This window comes from Lepisosteus oculatus, chromosome 14 (genome assembly GCF_040954835.1).
Source record: "Lepisosteus oculatus isolate fLepOcu1 chromosome 14, fLepOcu1.hap2, whole genome shotgun sequence".
NCBI classification, from domain to species: Eukaryota; Metazoa; Chordata; class Actinopteri; order Semionotiformes; family Lepisosteidae; genus Lepisosteus; species Lepisosteus oculatus.
In genome coordinates this window covers 45,283,412-45,296,478 of record NC_090709.1, presented here as the reverse complement: position 1 = coordinate 45,296,478, position 13,067 = coordinate 45,283,412, and the positions used below count along the sequence as shown (strand labels likewise).

The 13,067-nt window shown below is 44.5% G+C and overlaps 1 protein-coding gene and 1 non-coding gene across 2 annotated transcripts in view; both read right to left on the bottom strand.

Moving 5' to 3' along the window:
• The window catches only part of LOC138243434 (uncharacterized), a 421,149-nt gene that overhangs the window by 95,966 nt on the left and 312,116 nt on the right, over window positions 1-13,067 (bottom strand). The gene's annotated exons all lie outside the window — the stretch shown is intronic.
• On the bottom strand, window positions 12,503-12,574 carry trnat-cgu (transfer RNA threonine (anticodon CGU)). Its single transcript has one exon. It is a non-coding gene; the product is annotated as a tRNA-Thr (tRNA).

Below are 13,067 nucleotides of genomic sequence, written 5' to 3'. Positions count from 1 at the left end.
ATCTCAAGTCCCAGCCAGAGGAACAGACAGTGAGCCTGTATCTCAATAATAATAATACAGTGTGTGATCTCCTGTCCCAGCCTGGGGAACACTGAGCCTGTCTCTCAATACTAATAATACAGTGTGTCATTTCCTGCCCCCGCCAGAGGAATAGACAGTGAGCATGTCTCTCAACAATAATATTAATAAACTGTGTGATCTCCTGTCCCTGTCTGAGGAACAGACAGTGAGCCTGTATCTCAATAATAATAATAATACAGTGTGTGATCTCCTGTCCCAGCCTGAGGAACAGACAGTGAGCTTGTCTCTCAATAATAATACAGTGTGTGATCTTCTGTCCCAGTCTGGGGAATAGAAAGTGAGCCTGTCTCTCAGTTATAATAATATAGTATGTGATCCACTGTCCCAGCCTGAGGAACAGACAGGAGTGAGCCCGTCTCTCAATAATAATACAGTGTGTGATCTCCTGTCCCAACCTAGGGAACAGACAGGAGTGAGCCAGTCTCTCAATAATAATAAAGCAGATTATGATCTCCTGTCCCAGCCTAAGGAACAGTCAGGAAAGAGCAGGTCTCTCGATAATAATAATACAGTGTGTGATCTCCTGTCCCAGCCTGAGGAACAGACAGTGAGCCTTTCTCGCAATAATAATAATACAGTGTGTGACTTCCTGTCCTAGCCTGAGGAACAGACAGTGAGCCTGTCTCTCAATAATAATAATACAGTGTGTGACCTCCTCTCCCAGCCAGAGGAACAGTGAGCTTGTCTCTCAATAATAATAATACAGTGTGATCTCCTGTCCCAGCCTGAGGAACAGTGAGCCTGTCTCTCAATAATAAAAATACAGTGTGTGATCTCCTGTCCCAGCCTGAGGAACAGACAGTTAGCCTGTCTCTCAATAATAATAATACAGTGTGTGACCTCCTCTCCCAGCCTGGGGAACAGTGAGCCAGACTCTCAATAATAATAATACAGTGTGATCTACTGCCCCAGCCTGAGGAACAGTGAGCCTGTCTCTCAATAATAATAATACAGTGTGTCATCTCCTGTCCCAGCCTGAGGAACAGTGAGCCTGTCTCTCAATATTAAAAATACAGTGTGTGATCTCCTGTCCCAGCCTGAGGAACAGACAGTTAGCCTGTCTCTCAATAATAAAAATACAGTGTGTGATCTCCTGTCCCAGCCTGAGGAACAGACAGTTAGCCTGTCTCTCAATAATAATAATACAGTGTGTGACCTCCTCTCCCAGCCTGGGGAACAGTGAGCCAGACTCTCAATAATAATAATACAGTGTGATCTACTGCCCCAGCCTGAGGAACAGTGAGACTGTCTCTCAATAATAATAATACAGTGTGTCATCTCCTGTCCCAGCCTGAGGAACAGTGAGCCTGTCTCTCAATAATAATAATACAGTGTGTCATCTCCTGTCCCAGCCTGAGGAACAGTGAGCTTGTCTCTCAATAATAATAATGCAGTGTGTGATCTCCTTTCCCAGCATTAGGAACAGACAGTGAACCTCTCTCTCAGTAATAAAAATACATACAGTGAGCCTGTCTCTCAATAATAATAATACAGTGTGTCATCTCCTGTCCCACCCTGAGGAACAGTGAGCCTGTCTCTCAATAATAAAAATAATAATAATAATAATAATACAGTTGTAGTGTGCTCTCACGAGGCACCAGTTCTGTAGGGTTTGGGCATTTACTAGGACAATTATTAATTGTAGCAGTAAATCATAAAATGATTATTTTAATGGCCTTAGAATCCAACCATGCGATATAACTCAAACAACACATACACACAGGTACTAATACATGAGGAAATATTTATTAATACATAAAATATGCATGTAAACCTAACAGATCTTATCGAGAGGGTTATCAGAATACAAAAGGTATATATTCAATCAGTTACGAAGAGTTACATATATCAAGAGGACATATGTTCAGTATATCATTCATTTAGACTGTTTCGTAAATGAACTTGGTTATAACTTCTACATTAGATACTCAAAACAAGTACATAACTCTTAGGAATTAAATTGATATCAACTGGTTGGAATAACAATTGAATTCTCGAGCTGTGATGCAGTGAAGTTGAATGCTCATCCAATCTCTGGGGATGCAGATCTCCTGCGGGCTCTCTGGCTCCGTGCCAGGCTGTGCTGTGTGGCTTGCGACGGTGCGCTGCTGATGCTCACTGACCGGCTAGTTAGTGTTGGCTTTAACTAGCAAAGTTTGTGCACAGGAGAAAAGATGAGTGTAGGTCCCAGCAGGTGAGGAAGAAGACCGGTTCGTTCCTGATGAAGCGCTAGTTCTGAATAGTGATTCAGCTGTCCACAGTTCTGACCTGTTCACGAGGCTTGCTGCTGATGCTAACCTCAGGTGGATCCTCTGGTTACTCTCTGGCAACCTCCGCTCTAGACTCTTAGAACAGATGAAAGTTCTGGCACTCGGGCACACTGGCCGTTCCGTGGTGGTCCGGGTTGAGTCTCAGATGGGGCCTCATTTGGGAAAGCACAGCAACACTTAATTCTGTCTTATTAACAAACATTGCTGCTACACTGTAGTCTGCATTATTTAGGCTGATTATCGAGGTTAGCCTTTGTTTGGTCATGGGGGCCTCGGTACTGTATGCTAATTCTCAAGACAGATTCACCTGTTTTTTGATTGCTTGGTTCTGGACCAGGGCAGACATGTCAAATAGTGAATGGCTGTACCTCTATCGCATCCGTGCTCAATGAATGAAATCAGTAAGAAATGAATATATGCATAGTTATACGAAAAACCAGTGGTGGATCAGACAAGATCGGGCGTGTTCAGGGTGTTGTGGCCGTAAGTGAAAGCAGTGGCGTCTGACTCACTACTTGAAGCTGTGTGGCGGGGGCTCCGTGTCCCCTGAGCGGGACTGAAGGATTGTTCGTGTGCAACTCATTGGAAACGAGCTTCTTTCCAAATCGCATTGCGTGCCTGGATGTTGGCGAATGTGCTCCCTTGTGTTGGCTTGTCCTGCACTGGAGGAGCACAAGGCAAGTCTTCACAAGACAAAAACCTCCAGTACACAGCACTCTGAAAACACACTGGAGGTTTTTGTCTTGTGAAGACTTGCCTTGTGCTCCTCCGTGCAGTTTGTTTGTCCTCCTCCAGTGTGGGACAAGTTCCAATGCAGGCACACAGGACCGCACCCAGCGTTCTAAGTGCCATGAGAACACCGGGGGAGGGAAAGGGCTAGAAAAGGCTGAACAAAAGGAATCAGTAGCCGCCCGCCTGGCCAGGCTTGAACAAACTTTATTAGGACAGGGACAACCGCTCCCCAAGGCTGCCGGAAGCGTGAATGAGCTAATACTCTCCACTGGAGGAGGTGGAGTCCCGCCCCCTCTCCCTCCCTCAGTCTATCTGATTGAGCGGAAGGGTTCCTGCCTGGATGAGGTCAGCCACTCCCAAGCGAGTGCTGACTCCACCCCTGAAGTCACAGAGCAGGCAGTAAAACACAGAGGAAAAGCAAGAAGCTTTTACCTCAAGGCTGCCATGGGAGATGTCTTACCCAGTGAGACACTGATTGACACTGAGGTTGAAAGGTGTTTGATGTCACACAGCAAGCTCAAACAGGTTGAAAAAGAAAAGGGCATGCAACTCAGAGAGGAACCTTTGGTGGATCACCAGAAAGGCAAAGTGTGGAAACAGGTCAAGGCTCCTAAGCCTTCTGTACAGAAGGAAAGGGGGGCCAAGAGGCAGACTGTGCTCACACAGTGCCCACCGAACACAGAAGCCAATGCGGAGATTCCTTCTGTTCCCTCTGGACAAGAAATAAAAATATTTCCTTGTTCCCCGGATATACAGGGAAGTCCTGTCCCGGCTGAGGTCCCAACAGCCTCCCTGCCACAGGAGCGCTGCTCCGAGCAGCCGGCTGATCCACCAGGTAAAGCACACCCCTTTTACATCCCTTAAGAGGAGCTGATCTCCCCACCTGGTGATGAAAAGGAGCTTTCCCTGTGCATCCTGGCACCCAAGAGGGGTCAGGACCACCACCCTGCAGTGGTGGAAGGGATCCAGATGGCAGGAGAGCAGGTTGGTGATGTAGCCCTCACCCTTAGCCCTGAGAGGTCCTCTATTAGTAACGATCTGCTTGAGCAGCTGTCGCAGGGCCACCGCCAGGTGTCCCTGGTGCAACATTCACAGGTTAGACAGGAGGTCCAGCTGGACGCTGAGACTACTGCGCTGTGGACACACCTGATCCCAGATGCCGATTCCCTCTGCTGTGACCCAGGGAACCTGCAGTCAGGTAACATTATTTCTCACAACTACCAGGTAGTGAGTGAGACTGACCTGATTGTTCCTGCCTCAACGGCAGGGTTGCCAACAAACCCAGTCCCCAGGAAGGGACAGGGAATGAAAGCCGACACGGTTTTCTCACAGCCACCAGCTCAGTCTGTCAGTCTGAGTCTGACTAACAGTGGTTCACCCAGACTGGAGCTGGATGGTCAAGCCACCCGCCTGCCAGTGCAGGACATCGCAAAGAGGGGTGTCAGAATCCCCGCCCGCACTGACATGGGCCTGGTGAGTGATAGTGAGTTCAAAGACTGTGAACTAGCTATCCCAGTGCTGGGGCAGCTCCCTGAACCACTAGCGAGGGAAGGGGGGAGTAAACAGGTGTCCTACACCCACGCCCAGCGAACGATTGTAAACATACCGATAGAGGGATTCCTCAATCAGGAGGTGTGCAGGGTGGACCGGAACAGTGAGAATGGGGTAACAATCCCAGATCACTCAGGTGCTCCAGATGACCACTCAGCCGAGGGTCAGGCATGCTCCACCGCTACACCGCCCCCTGCAGGGTTCCTAGAGCACAGGCATGAACAAATCGAAAAAGCAGATGCGCTGGAAACGGAGGAGCAGCATCAGCCGCTGCGTCAGATCTCCCCAGATTTCCAGGATGGTGGTGCCCAAGATGCCACAGGGCATACTGAGAAAGACACCATGTACACACTGCGCCAGCTTAGAAAGGCAACAGTCACTCAGAAGGAGATGACTGGGATCAGCAACCCGAAAATACTTTTGGGAGGACTGATTGCTGCCGCCACTGTTGCACGTTTGCTTTTTCTGGTAGGTTTGTGTGCTACTGGCACTCTCCCCCTGACTGCCCCAAGAAAGCAGGTGTCAGAGATGCCAGAGGGTAGTGACAGACTGTATCAACAGCAGCAAAAGTTGGAAAGCTTAGGAAAAATCCTACAGGCAACTTCCTATGCAACAGGGTTAAACCTTATCCCCCAACCAGTGGACATGATTGCCAGTGTTATACAGTGGGTTTATGCTTGTGTGCAACAGGCCAGAATGTTGACACAAGACCTGTTAAGGGAGCTTAGTGCCACTGTAGCCAATCTAACCATGGCACAATTCCCAAACCCACTTGATTCCACTCTTCTCAGTAGAGGAGTATGTGACATTCACCCCATCGTTCATAGCTCACCCAGAAGGCAAACCAAGATTGAAGTCGGTTCCAAATCTTGAGATGGATATGGCTATCCATTGGCTGTGTCTAATCAATTCACCAATGAAGGGTGTAAAGCTACTAATGGGCAGAGGGAGGTTAATGAACCCCATGAAGAGCAGGTGGGAAGTAAATTGCTGGTCAGCACACCACATTTAACTGTCACTATGACTTGTGACAGGCATGATACAGCTACCGCAATGCAGCTACCTAATCAAACAGTTTTCCTGCAAGTTCCCGAGGAGGCCATAGTACAGCTTGAACTTAACACTGTACGGTCTAGAACCAGACAATATAAGACCAAACTTGAGGTCGTGGATGCCTTCAGGTGCCACACTATTGAATTGGATGGAAATCCAAGAAACAGTATGCCCTGAAGAGGTACAGGTATTTAGTTTGCTTTAATGGAACAAACCTCCAAACCACCCTAGCAGATACCTAACACAGGTGTTGTGGTTTATCGGGGGGCTGGGAACAGGAACTGTTGTTATTGTAACACTACTGCCGGGTAGCTGGATCATGACTGGATGTACTCTGAATGCTGTACACTCACATCAAGATGTACTCCGGGTAGCACGAATGAGTCAAAGGTAGCATATCAAAAGAAAGGAAGTGACTTCTCCCCAAATATCTACTACAGAGGTATCAGATATTGACAGTGAACTTCCTGATGTGTAATGCCTAGACTGAGACGATGTCTCCTACCGTGTTTATACATACTCCAGATGTTATTCATCCTGTTTGTATCCAATGCTGGTTCCGGTATGAATTCTCGAGGAGTAATGTGGACATTTAAGGTTAATGTTCTAATGGCAAGGGACATCACTTAACTCTGTTTTGTTTTGAAGGCAACAATGCCTCAGGACCTCGTGACCTTCAAAAAGGGGGGATATGTAGCAGCAATGCTTGTTAATAAGACAGAATTAAGTGTTTCTGTGCTTTCCCAAATGAGGCCTCATCTCTCTGTTCATCTCTGTGGTGCAGCCACAGAGAAACTATTCATGCAGGCTGATTTAAAGATGTTTTCTTTTGATAAGGGACAGCTCCCAAAAAGGGGGATACACTTAGCTAAGCCTGGCTATCATGATCAATGGTCATCCATTGGTGCCTATCTGTCTAGGGAGTGCCAGATGGACATCTGGACTGCATTCCTAAGTGTCAGGAGTAAGTGACTCATATCTGACCTTGATCAACCAATCAGGGACTGGTAGGGCCGAGTAACCTACGTGGGACTCTGATGCCCATGGAACTTTCAGCCAATCAATGAGCTGAAGTTCCTCCAGGTAAAAACAGGCAACACAGAGAGCCTGGGAGATTCAGGGAGATTCAGTAAGATTCAGATATTCTGTGGACTTTCCTAAAGGGAATTCAAAGGAGAATTCCAGGGCAGGACGGCCCAGGAGCAGAAAGCTCCCAAGGGCAGGACATTCTCGCAGCGCGCCTCCTGACCATCCTGAGACTCAGCCCGGACAACCACGGAACGGCCAGTGTGTCCGAGTGCCAGAACTTTCCTTTGTTCTAAGAGTCTAGAGTGGAGGTTGCCAGAGAGTAACCAGCAGCAGGCCTTGTGAACAGGTCGGAACTGTGGACAGCTGAATCACTATTCAGAACTAGCTCTTCATCAGGAATGAACCGGTCCTCTTCCTGACTTGCTGGGACCCACAGTCATCTTTTCTCCTGTGCACAAACTGTGCTAGTTAAAGCCAACACTAACTAGCCAGTCAGTGAGCATCAGCAGCGCACTGTCGCAAGCCGCACAGCACAGCCTGGCACCGAGCCAGAGAGCGCGGATTGGACAGCAACAAGCCTGCAACTGTTTCTTTGTGCCCGCAGGAGATCTGAATCCCCAGAAATTGGATGAGTATTCAACTTCAATGCATTAGAGCTCGAGAATTTAATTGTTATCCCAAACAGTTGATATCAATTTAATTCCTAAGAGTTATGCACTTGTTTCGAGTATCTAATGTAGAAGTTATAACCAAGTTCATTTACGAAACGATCTTAATGAATGATATACTGAACGTATGTCCTCTTGATATATGTAACTCTTTGTAACTGACTGAATATAAACCTTTTGTATTCTGATAACCCTCTCGATAAGATCTGTTAGTTTTACATGCATATTCTATGTATTAATAAATGTATCCTCGTGTATTAGTACCTGTGTGTGTGCATTGGTTGAGTTATGTCGCATGGTTGGACTCTAAAGCCATCAAAAGAATCAACTTTGTGATTTACTGCTACAATTAATAATTGTCTCAGTAAATGCCCAAACCCTACAGAACTGGTGCCTTCAGAGAGCCACTACATTACATTTTGGCGTCCCTGTGCCGGTTTTTTTACAATAGTATAATAAAGTCTGTGCATGCATTACCTGTAATACAGCTACTAATACAGATAACATTAAACTTCATTATTAAGATATTACACTTTTATTAATAAAATATGTATTGATAAAATTCCTTGTGAATAATTGTAGTGTCTGGAAAGCAATTGTTCATTACTTAATGACGATATTATTTCCACTACATTCAGGACAGTTCCAATGTAATCTATTGTTCTGCTTAGTCTCCTACTTTAGTAATGTCTAATGGGCAGCAGCTGTTATTTTAGGTTTGTTGCAATTGAGAACAGGTTTGCTACAGAGCTGCTGACAAATTTCAGCAGCCAGTTTGTTGCAACTGACCCGTTGTAGCTACCAATCAGCAGCAAGGAGAAACAAACATTAGTTTTGCCTTTTTTTAAAAAAAAAAAGGAAAACAGAGTAGTAGTTTATGTGGTAATTTCAGGTACAATGTATGAACTAAAGTTAACTAGTCCCACAGTAATGCGTGGGATCCTATCAACAGAAAAAAAAATAGTTGTAACCCGAAAAAACAACAAACACAAAACGAGAAGTCTCCCGGGAACCTAGGTAAATCCCTGTAGTAATCCAGCAACTATAAAAAAACAACCAAACGCAACAACTTTAAAAGAAAAAGAACATTAAAAACAAATATTGGGAACAACAAAAACACAGAGTCTAATGTGAGAGCTTTTTCAAGTCTTCAGTGCTCCTCTCGTCTCAGTAGACCTCTCTCATATATTTGTGTACAGGTCAGCTGGAGGTACACAGCTGATGGTAATTTAAGTAGGGAGCTGGGTCAGCATGCATGGGCTTCAAAGGAAAAAGTCAAGGTTTATTCCATGCTGAAAAGAGAAGGAAACACAATGTTTCAGCTGTGGAGCCTTATTTGATTGTGACTCGAAGTAAACCTTTACTTCTTCATTTGATGTTAATTTATCTCCATCAGATACCTGATAGTATCTAAACTTGACAGTTGCTTTCAGTAGCTAAAGACACTGCTCCAGGTGAAGCACAAACTCACAGCCTCGGTATAACTCCGCTGTGCACTGTTATATAAGTACCGCGTGCTGACCAATTGCACCACTGGAGCTGTGCACGTTGTGCTCCTCATACAGACTGACGCTGCAGAAACACAGGGTGAAAACGGTTTCGGTTGTGGATCCATCTATACATGGGGAACACTAAAATAGCAAGGAAAATACAAGAAAAGAAACTGAAAGAATTGTGCTAACAGCAAAGGGGGACGGAGGGAGGTGGTCGGATAAGTAAATCAGCCTCGCAGATTATTTGTATCGACATTTTTTGAGTCAATCAGCAAACAGATTTCTCTTCATGTGCCTTAAACTGTGCAGTTTGTATCTTCGTTGTAGATAGGTTTCTTCAGAAGTCCAGTAAACTGACAATAATGGAGAACTAGCTGACGCACCCCGTCGTGAAGACCCTCTGTAAGGTGATTAAGTCGCCTCCTTTACACGCAATTGCAGCCCGGACACTGAGAGAAAGCATGAGAAATGGCTTCAATTTCAATGTGAAAGTGCAGTACAGGCTCGATGGCTTCACATCTCCCATCAATCACATAAAATTGCAGTAAAGCGATCTATATACAGTATGACTCTGAAGTACTTGGAAAGATGATTATTTTGAGCGTGCCTCCCAGGGTCTGCTACGAGGCTTAAGTTGGCTTCTTATTCGCCAGCTTCTTATGCGTGTTTTTCGTTCCACCTTAAATGGTGCTGCTGTGATGTTATGTCGCTTTTCGCCTGTAGATGGCTCTCTTCGATCAGTACTAATCCGGCTGGAATACTGTAGACATCTTCACTGAAAGGGAATATCCAAATAGCGACTGTCCAAATTATATTTTTGTATGGAATATATTTCAGAAAATCGCAAATTTCAAAAACTCACCACAACACGGACTTACACTGGGAAAAGGTGACTGGACTTTCTGCTTATTGCTACGGCCTTCCCCCCGATTATGAAAATGTCTCACAGTTCTGACACCAACGTTTGAAAGACAATGTAAAAGACTATCAAAATCCTGAAGTACAAGAAATTTTAATGCACCAGTTTTTTAAATATGACCCTCTGATCCTGGCATGTCAGAATACATTTCGAAAAAGTGTGGCACGAATTGCACGAATTGCAATGGCACAAATTGTTGAGAATATCACTGACCTTGCCGATATTTGCAGGGGATACGAATGTTTTGCACATGTTGAACTACAACAAGTAAAAATTGAGCTCCTTAGTCAATATCACCGGGAATGTCCAATAATGACGAACATCAGTAGCTTCAAGGAAACTTAGACTCGCACATGGAGTTTCATCTTCGAATGGAGGGTGGGAGAATTCATTTATACTCTCGTTGCTCATTAGCTAAAATATTTTAAAAATATGACACAGATTTGTTCGAGAAACTTGTAATCGCCTTAAAGAGAGTCTTCTTGGAGATGTGCACCAGCTAGCTCTCCACTGTCAATTGACAGGAAGAACATGTTCTCATACAACCAACATACAAATTACACATCTTAAGGAACATGAAGAGAAATCCATGTACTAAATAACATAAAACTGTCGCTGCAACTTATCACCAAGCTATTTTATGTGTCTGACCACAGCGAGCACAAATCTTTGTTTCTTCATCGCTATTTTACTGTCTCCTTCCCCTATGTGGAGATGGATCCACAGCCGAAACTTTAGGTCAGTTCCTGTTATTCTGTCTGATTGAAAGAGCTTTATTAAAGGCACTCCCATCTCTGCAGGAAAGTTATTGCTGCTCTCAACACAATATACTGCAGCCAAATATAGCGATACTGTCACTGCCTGTGGGCCACGTGTTCCTGCTGTCAGTCTATAATGTCATGTTCATCTATACCCAGAAACATTACTGCTGTAGCACAAGAGTTATATAGGCGCAGTCCATAGAGCAAGAATCTCTTAATCTCAGAACTGTGGGTTCAGTCCCCCACATTGATTAAAGCTTAAAACTACAGCAGCAGGAGTAACAATAATGGCAACAACATGTTTGGAGTTTGGCATTTCATTTATTCTGCGGAAACATCTTATCGGAATGAATGAATTGCCCGAGATAAAAGAGTAATTTTGGCTTCTGATCATTTTTACAGAGCATTGCGTTGTTCTGTTCATGCTGACTACACGCTTTAAATTTGTCGTTTACTGCAAGCGTTGCTTTTCCAGGTTTTTCTGAAATTCCTCGCATTTGAGCCAGCACTAAAATATTTCATTCCCTTCGCTGAATACATCGTGGAAACGGTATTTGCAACAGAATGCTGTCACACATGAAACCTTTTCGTTATTCGGTTCTGAAGTTTGAAAATGAAAATAAAACGGGGGTCACTTCATAGGCTTGAAAGAAGTCCAAGCAGCATAAAAATTATCACAAAGGCTGCACCTTTCTTCTGCTGCTGTTATAAATCAGCCTTAAACATTTGAATGCATACCTTACTGCTGCTAATCACATTCACGTGTTTACGAAGATTTTTTTTCTGTCCGTTATGTTTTTGCTAAGCAGTTCCTCCGTTTTCCTCGTACTGTGATTGTCAGCGAGCACAACAAGACTGAAACAGTGTAAAGGCAGGTAAAAAAGACAGGGTAAAACGCCTGATTGTCGGGAGTGGGATTTGAACCCGTGCCTCTATTTGGAGAGCGAAACACAAAGCTTAAAAGACATGAAGCTGTGAATTTGCTGTTTTAAACCGCTCGACTATCCTGAAAAAAATAGGTGCTGATTGCACCAGTTGCATCCGATTTTCCGTAACTTTAGGACGATTGATACGACTGAATGAACACAATTTGTGGCGTTTAGCATGACATGGAAAACGGTACCGGAGCATTCGGGTCCGGACTACCAGACTCAGAAACAGTTTTTATCCCCGCACTATCAAACTATCAAACTCCCAGCCTCTCTCACTCTCTCCTCACCTCTCACCTATGATCTGAACCTCACAGTGCCTTCTTTCTCACCAAAAACCCAAACACACATTGAAAATCTACCTCTGCCATACATGTCAAAAGCTCACTCCCCATCATTTCTATCCCTTTATTTCATTCTTTTGATGCGTGTTTTTGCACATAACCTCTTACCTTTTTGTTGTTTTGCACGCTGCCTGTTGTTTTTTGGACATCGGCTGTTGTCTCTCTCTTTCTTTTGTTATACAATTGTATTGTTGTTGTGTTTTTTTCTTTGTACTACTTATGTCCGAGAGCTAGCTAAATAGCATTTCGTTATACCATATACCTGTGTATGAGTATAATGACAATAAACTTGAACTTGAACTTGACATAGTCTTGCAGGCAGTATATTATTTTATCGTTTACTCGTTTAAAAAAACACGGTCTTCTCGTTCCTAAGTCAGATTTTTTGTGCTTTCGAACGTTACTTCCAACCTGGACTGACAGCTCACCCGATCTGTTTGTGATCAGACCATGGAGTCGGGGGCTGTACCAAGCGCACGTTCCTTCCCAATGCTGAGGCGATCATTCGGAAGATGGGTGTGAAGAGAAACAAGCTTTGTTGACTAAAAAACAAGGCAGGATATGCAAGAATACTAATCACTGGCGACAGTTATGTTCTCTTACTATTGAGATCCCTACATTGCGAGTTTTTTTAAGACTTTGAAACTAAAGGAAAGCGGTGACAAGTGAAACTGGCACGGGTGGGGCTTGAACCCACGCTCTTCGGTTTACGAGACCGACGCCTTACCACTTGGCCACCGCGCCTTCGAGTAAGCATGGGAATAAGGTTGTTCAAATTATTTTTTTCTGAATCTGGTTTACATCGCCAAATGTAAACCGGAGGCAGCAACAACAATAAAAGGGATACTTGTCCTTAAACTCGGACGTGATGTTCTGCAGACATGTGCACAATGTCCTGTTTTCTTGCAGTGTAGACATTTTGCTGTTCACGCTCCGCATTCATCTGCTTTGTGCATTGTTAGTCCGCACCTGTAACATTTAATGTCAGCCGTCCCCTGTTCTTCTATTTCTCTAGCATGACTGCGTCCTGCTGCTCGGCTTTTGTTTGTAAAGTTTGAGCGAGCGTCCCGTTCAGTGTCACTTTGTCACTGTGGTCAGAAAGCATTCATGATTCTGCTTGAGCTGCTTCATGAATTCTAGCGACTGTAAGAGCTCTTTCTAAAGTCAGCCCTTCCTCCTGCAGCAATTTATAGTCTCTTATGTGCACATTTTTCCACAAGTTGATCTCTTAACATGT